The sequence below is a fragment of the Colossoma macropomum genome, unplaced genomic scaffold, assembly GCF_904425465.1.
Source record: "Colossoma macropomum unplaced genomic scaffold, Colossoma_macropomum, whole genome shotgun sequence".
In the NCBI taxonomy this organism is placed as follows: Eukaryota; Metazoa; Chordata; class Actinopteri; order Characiformes; family Serrasalmidae; genus Colossoma; species Colossoma macropomum.
The window spans coordinates 18,282,294-18,289,781 of record NW_023494808.1 but is presented as its reverse complement, the minus strand read 5'-3'; positions in this window follow the sequence as shown (position 1 = coordinate 18,289,781).

Below are 7,488 nucleotides of genomic sequence, written 5' to 3'. Positions count from 1 at the left end.
TTGAAGAACCATTTAAAAATGGTTCTATATAGCACCCAAAGTGTCAGCTATTCTTACAAGTCAAAGAACTTTTTTTGGTACACCGTTATGTTTTTTCTAGGGTTCTTTAGTAAAGGGAACCATGAGTACTATACAGAACCAATTCAGGCTTAAATGGTTCTTTGCATAGTGAAATGGTTCAGATTGATAGAAAATGTGTTGTATATGGTTTCACATAGCACCTTTTTGAAAGTGGTTCTATATAGCACTCTTCTATCAAACTTGACATCATAACAATAGCAGAACCCTTTTTGGTGCTATATAGAACCATTTTCAATACGTTCTCCACCAATCTGAAGAACCATTTCACCATGTAAAGAACCATTTAGGCATGAAATGATTCTGTATAGAACTTTTGGTGCTAAATAGAGCCATTCCCTTACTAAAGAACCCTTGAAGAACCATCTTTTTAAACAGTGTACCATACAGAATGCTTTTTGTCAAGACAAGTATGTATATGTATACGTGTAGACATACATACAAAGACATCCCTGACCCCACCACCACTCACAAATGCAGACCCCCTCCTGATTGGCGACACACAGTAACCTCAGCTCAGCTCATGTGCCATCACTCCAACCGCTAATTGCTTCTTAACACAATTTACAAGTCATTAGTCCGACTTTCTCTGATACAGATCTGCCGCCCTTGAAAGAAGCTCTAATAACGCCTCCGTTAGTTAACACTGTGTGCGCCACAAGAAACCAATTTGTTTTTGCACCATTAGGCACAGTTTAAGAAGTAAGATGAAAAGCTGAGGTCTTGTCTTTTCAAGTGTTTTAGCGTTTGGGTCAAGTTGTTATCAATCCCTGACCAAACCTCAACTTCTCCAAGTAATTAGAGAGTTTGCTTTATACTGGTAGCTTGTTATCACTCAGAGCTCATCTAAGCGAGAGCTTTGGCCTGCACTAATTTATAATTTGGTTGTTGATACAGGTTTCTTGCAGTGGTTATCCTAAAATAGCTGTAGCTCACATTAAAACAGCCAGCAACCAGTAAATAAATGAAATAGCGCAGAATAGAGAAAGATATTTTTACATCATGATGGTCAGTGGGTCAGTCTTAAAGACACTTTAAAGATGACAATATAAGTTGGGAAAAAACCTTTTAATTCTTTGAGTGATGCCATGGCAGAACTAGTTTTGGAGCCCTAAAAATATGTGTGAAAAAGAGATCTGTGAGTGTGACAAAACCTCCTAAAGGTTTAAAGGACCTTCATGTAATGTAAGGGTTCTGTACCAATCTATGGGTTCTTCTTAGCACTTTTAAATTACATGCAGGTTCTTTAACTTTAAAAAAGTTCTTCACACTTGCACATTTACTCTTTTTCCAAACTTGATTATTTAAAGAACCATCCATTTAAAGTGTCTTTATGGAACTAAACATCGTTGTTCTATAGTATCGCTCCAAAACCCTTTTGCCACCTTTATTTTTAAAACTGTTGATAATTAGATGATGATAATAAAAGATAAACAAACAAAAAAACATGTGCACCCTTAAAAAGTGGTTCTTAGAGGGTTTTTAGAGTATAGGCAATGGTTATATATCGCTGCCGTCGGAAGAAAACATTGTATCTCCATTTTTGTTTTTCAGTTTTTGACATAATTTGAAAATCTCTTTATATTGTGTGTAAATTTCATGGTGAATGGACCAAAAGAAATGGCCCAAAATGACTTGGAAAAAAGTCTGGTTCTATTGACTTACATTAAAAACAAAGTAGGTTTTTTCCTTCTCCTGTAAAGTTACCATTTTGGAGATACAAGGTTTTCTCCCAACAACAGCGAAATATAGAACTGTGAAGAACTGTTTGAATGTATAAATGGATGGTTAAACAGTTTTTCTCTAGAAAAACTGTTGTATGTGGTCCTTTAAAGAACCTTGTAAAATGGTTCTATATCGCATCAAAAGAGTTCCACTGTTGTTACAAGCTATCTGTACAATATAGAACCCTTTCTGCTAAGACTGTAGTTGGGTTATTTGGTTTTAACAGTGCTGCCTTTGGTTTACTTTAGGTGGTGTGTAAAGCATTTCAGAACCATCTGGCATTCCACTGGAGTAAAAAACACTTTGAATAAATTCCCCATTAAGGCACAAAATAGTTAACAACTCATGAATATAACTTTACACATGCGAATGAGTAGGAAACTTTATGGGCCTGTTTTAACCCAAGAGATGTGTCCTAAAACCACGCCCTCTTTCCTTCCACTTCATTTGCCCCATTGTTCCAAAAGAGCGGCTCTTTTTAGGGCACCCCGCACGCCAATCTGCGCGCTCCTCCCTGCCACATTTCTAATGGCTTTCCAATGATGATTTAGGGAGGACTTGTCGGGCCCAGTCTTCTTTTCTCCACATTGCTCAAACCCTTTGAATCTCAGCGCCCCCCTTTTTATGTCCACTCCTTGCTTCGTTGCCCTCTCACTCAGAGCCACAGAGGGTCATGGGAGACAAAACTGCCTTCGCGAACTTGCAAGGCCTCCCTTTACATGAATGGATGTACAACTAGAATGGATGAGCAAGGCAACCTGCGGTTCTTCTCTATACACTAGTCTTAAATTAGGCCTAGAAGAAATGGTTTTTCGCTGTAACGCTCTAGGAAAAAACCTCAAAGTAGTGTCGAACTTACATGATGTGGAGCTTATTTAAACTTAAAGGAGGTTTTTCATGCTATCACATCTCCTTAACAAACATGGTTCTTTAAAGAATCATCCATGCAAAGATTCTTTAGGTTACCAAAATTGGTTCTTTTATACAGGAACAGATCCTGGTCTGCAGAGACCCCTGGGTACAAGAGCTTTGCACTCTAGTAATAATGCAAAGTAAATAGTAAACCTTAAAAGTGAGAATGAACTATATTTCATGGTCAACAACATGGTTTTAGAGTTTACAATTTTAGAGTTTAACAGATTGGAAAAAAATAAAATATAAATTATAAAATAAGCCCTGTGGTCAAAGGGCTCTGGACACTGGCCCCAATGGCCAGGCAGTAATCCATCTCGGCTATGACATTGTTCCAAAGAACTCTTTTTGACTTCTTTATTTTTAAGAGTGTGAACGCTAAAGAGAACTAGAAGACAGGAAAGGCCATCAGAGGGGTCATTACTCATAAATATTTAATGTGATTAAATTAAACCTTAGTTCACATGAAACTCTTTGGTTCCTGCTGATCAGAAGGTTCTCACATATATGCTTTTTTGGCACGTTGAAGTCTCTTGGGTGTTTTTGCGCATGCTCGGTAACACATAGTCAGAATGCCACAGTGTAATAACACTCTGTTCATATTTATAGATTTTTATTTAGAGAGCTGAAGGCCCTACCGCTCACACCTTTACTCTCCCCCACTCCTCTCACGCTTTGTCATTTTCAAGAATAGGTAAAAGAAGAATGTGGAGCACACCAGGCTGCTGTATTACTAATGATATTAGTTTGATTTAGTTTTTTGCAGAAAGTTATTGTAGCGTCCTGCTACTGGTTTGTGCTGCCGTGGGAAAGCGGGAGGCGTGGCCATGCAGAGCAGTGTGTAAGGAAGTTCTCAGGGAGGCACCACACATGCAGCAGGAGAGACATTTCTTGTAAACAAGTTGTTGTTAGCTTAATGATGTGTACATGTGTTATTCTATATTGGGGTGTGGGGTAGTTTCAACCATGAAAGAGAACTGTGTGGTTATAAGCAGAGCTGAGCAGTGGTTCCCCCTTGCTGCATGTTCAATAAAAGAGCATTTGCATTTAAGTGCAATGTTTCCTGTGCCGTCTTGTTCACAGACACCATACTGGTGTCAGAAGTGGGATTGCTCCCCACAGTAGAATGGAAAGGAATGGTGCTTTCACTCTTCTCCACTGTTTGTTTCTGAGTTTGTGTGGGTCACTATCCCACTTCTGACACCAGTGTGGCATTGATGGCATAGCAGAATGGCACAATAAGACATATAGTAACGTAAATAAATTATGTAGCGTGGAACACAATAACTTTTCAAAAATAGTGCAAGAGAATCCTTAAAAATTGTTCTTCACTGGTTCTTTAGTAAAAGCACTAGCTATGATCAGTGGTACACAAAGTACACAACTGAGAGAAAATAGGGATACTTGAGATTACTTTAGTAAAAGTATAAGTCTTCAGTTCAGGAAATGGATAAAATTTCATCATCCAAACTCCGGACTTATCGGGTATCTGATTTAAAAATACCCAGCACAACGTTTCTGCATTTTCTTTAATTATAAAAGGCTTGTCAAATTTGCCTGGACTTAGTTGCAGTTTATGATTGGACAATCAGTATTTAGGAAAGGAGCTTACTGAAAGGTGTGCTGTGATTGGTTTGGTTTATTTGTGAGTGCATCACATTCATTTGCATACTATAGAATATCTAGCTTTACGTCAGGGCATCTTTCAGAAAGTAGTGAAGTAAAAAGTAGTATATTAAGTAGCTGAGTCAAAGTAAAACTCTCAAAAAATGGAAATACTTAAGTACAATAATTAAGTACATGTACTCTGTCAGTGTCCAGAACCATGGCAGCTTAAAGAACCATCTGAATGCTTAAATGGTTCTTTGCATAGATAAATGGCTCTTCTCTTTGATGGAAAACCTGTTGTACATGGTTCTTTAAAGAACGTTTTCTTTTGGCTTTATCAAAAGAGATTTTTCAAACTTGGGAGATTCCTCACACTTACACATCTAAAATTATTTAAAAGAGCAATCCACTGACAGGACATTTAGGGAACCGAAAGTGGTTCTTCTATGGTACTGTATCAAAAAACCCTTTCAGCGCCTTTATTTTTAACAGTGTGCAGCTCACCTCAACTCAAAACTTGATCGTATCAAAAAGAGTTTTATATATTAGTCAAAACGGGTTCTTTGACTCATAACAATAGTCAAATCTTTTTGGTGCTACGTAGAAACTTTTTAAAGAGGTTCCTCAAAGAAGCATATTTGAGAGGTTATTCATCATACACACTTTAAACTGGGGTTCTTCAAGGGTTGTTTAGTAAAGCAAATGGTTCTCTATAGAACGATGAACCCTTCTGTTATTGTTATGATGTCGATAGAAGAACCCTTTTGGTGCCATATAGAACCCTTTTCAAAAAGGTTCTATATAGAACCATATACAACACATTCTCTTTAAATCCAAAGACCCATTTAAAGATACAAAGAACTCTTTAATCATGCAAAGGGCTCTATGAGTGTTCATGGTTCGGTATAGAACCATTTGCTTTACTAAAGAACCCTTGAAGAACCTTCTTTATAAGAATGTAGAGAAGAACCTTTTCACCAAGCAAGCATTTGAAATGTTCTTTGTCATGGTTCAACATCTATACCTATACTAAAGAACCTATGAAGAACCACTTTTTACGGGTGTAGTCAGCTAGTCTTTTTCTGGAGACACTGATTAGGTGGATTAGGGTTCTGCAGAGTTCAAAGCACTGCAGGAAGGCCAAGCTGGACCAACGCATTGAGCCTAAACCTGTCTCGTCGGCACCACGCTAAAGGTTTTTAAATAGGCGTTAGCTGCATTAGCTCACTAATAGGAGGTAATAATACAGCGATTTGATTTCATTGGCTTTCTGCCGTCTGCGGCCCAAATGCCACAATAATAGCCGTGGAATTATGCAAATCACGCCCACGGTTGGAAGGCATTTTTCGGCAGATGGACTCAGATCTTGGGGCAACTCTCTCTCACTCGACCCCGGCCAAATGTTCGAGCGGAGACCCCTCTCAAGATGGAGCGTGAAATCTTTAATACACCGTAAAGGAATTGGTCAATATACGGGAACAATAGCGCGCGTTTGAACGCGCGCCACCGCTCGCTGTGTCCAGTTGGTCATTACTGCATGAATTATGTCATCGACTATAGGGGAGATGAAAGGCCTCACGCGGACATTCATGGACACTATGATGGGATAGTTAGAGGGATAAAGAGACGTAGTGGCCTCATGCACGTGAAATCCAAGAGTATTATTTCCCACTCCTTCTTAGAAGTGGTTTTCCAAGGATTCTTTAGAAAAAACAATGCTTAGAACCATAACATAGAACCAACAGAGTGCATTAATGGTCATCTGTGTGGGTAAATGCCTCTTCTCTATGGTGGAGAACACTGTATGGGCGTGGTGGGCATCTAAACTGAGTCAGATTGTCTTTTAGAGCAGGTGCGCGCGCCCCGAAGCGCGAGGAGGGTCTGTTTAGGCGCGCGCTTGTGCGGCGGGCAGGTGAGAGCGGGCCGCGCTAATGAGGTCTGTCTTGAGACGTTTAAGGCTCCCTGTTTATCAGGCGTCTGACTTTACCGCGCACAAAAGAGCATCGCAGGACGGCGCGGGTGTTTGCCAGTCAATGAGCGAACTCAGCGTGTGCTTCATTCTTCAGCTAAACGCCCTGAACAAAAGCTCTCCGCTATTTAACCGCGGAGCCGCAGGGCATCCCCTACCCCAACAATGCCCATCTATTAACGTCCGAATTCAAATCATCAAAGCACTTTCTCTAACCTGATTGTGTGTTTTAGGAGACCCCCTGTAACGAGACCCTCAGCACAAACCTCTCAAGATCCAGCTGGGTGCTAAAGACCTGTGAGCATCAATCAGGCCATTAAGCTGTGCCATTCCTATTCCTCTTTTTTTTGGACCATCAATAACTATAATGGGATGGCTGTTTGAGTGCCACAGGTTAAACAAATAGGCTTTTTAATTCCATTACATTTTATTTAGATAGAGCATTGTGCAGTAGATGTTGTCACCAAGCCAGTCAGGATATCTCCATTAAGCCAATGATTGGGCTCAGGCAGATGCCATTATCTTGTCATTCTTTGGAAATGACTGAAATCTGCCTTTATTCGTCCCTACTGGGATGCTCACTGGTTTGGCGAGCTCCCAAAATAAATACAACATGACTAATCTGTCCTTCACTTCATCTGTTTCAAAGAGCCCACATCCTCCTACATTTTTCTTCTACTTTATTTTTTCCCTCTGAGCTCTGCTTGTGTGTTTTTATCCACCACAAAAATTGTCTTGTCTTTAAGACAGTGGTGGTATTGGAGGGCCGGTGTCCAGCAAAGTCTGGAGGTTTCCCCACAGTAACACACCCACTAAACCTGGCAATGAACAGATAAGAGTAATCAGGTGTATTTGAGAAGCTAAATCACCAAACTGTACTGGTCACAGGCCCTCCAGGATGGTGTTGTGATCCCCTGCTTTAAGATATAAGCAAATGCCCTCTGTTCTGATTGGCTGACCTGTTTGTACCTCATTCAGGAAGCAGTCCAGGCTGAAACACCCCTAATAACTTCCGTGTGAATGGACAGGGCTAAACTGCTGCAAGCTGAGTAGGCAGATATATGTAAATGCATTGGTTTTTGTAACATCACAAAATCAATACATTTAAAATGGGCTGTTTTTGCAGCTTAGTTGAGAATAACAATGTTTACCTTCTACATTAAACTCATTTATTTCATAAAAGTGAAGGAAATTCG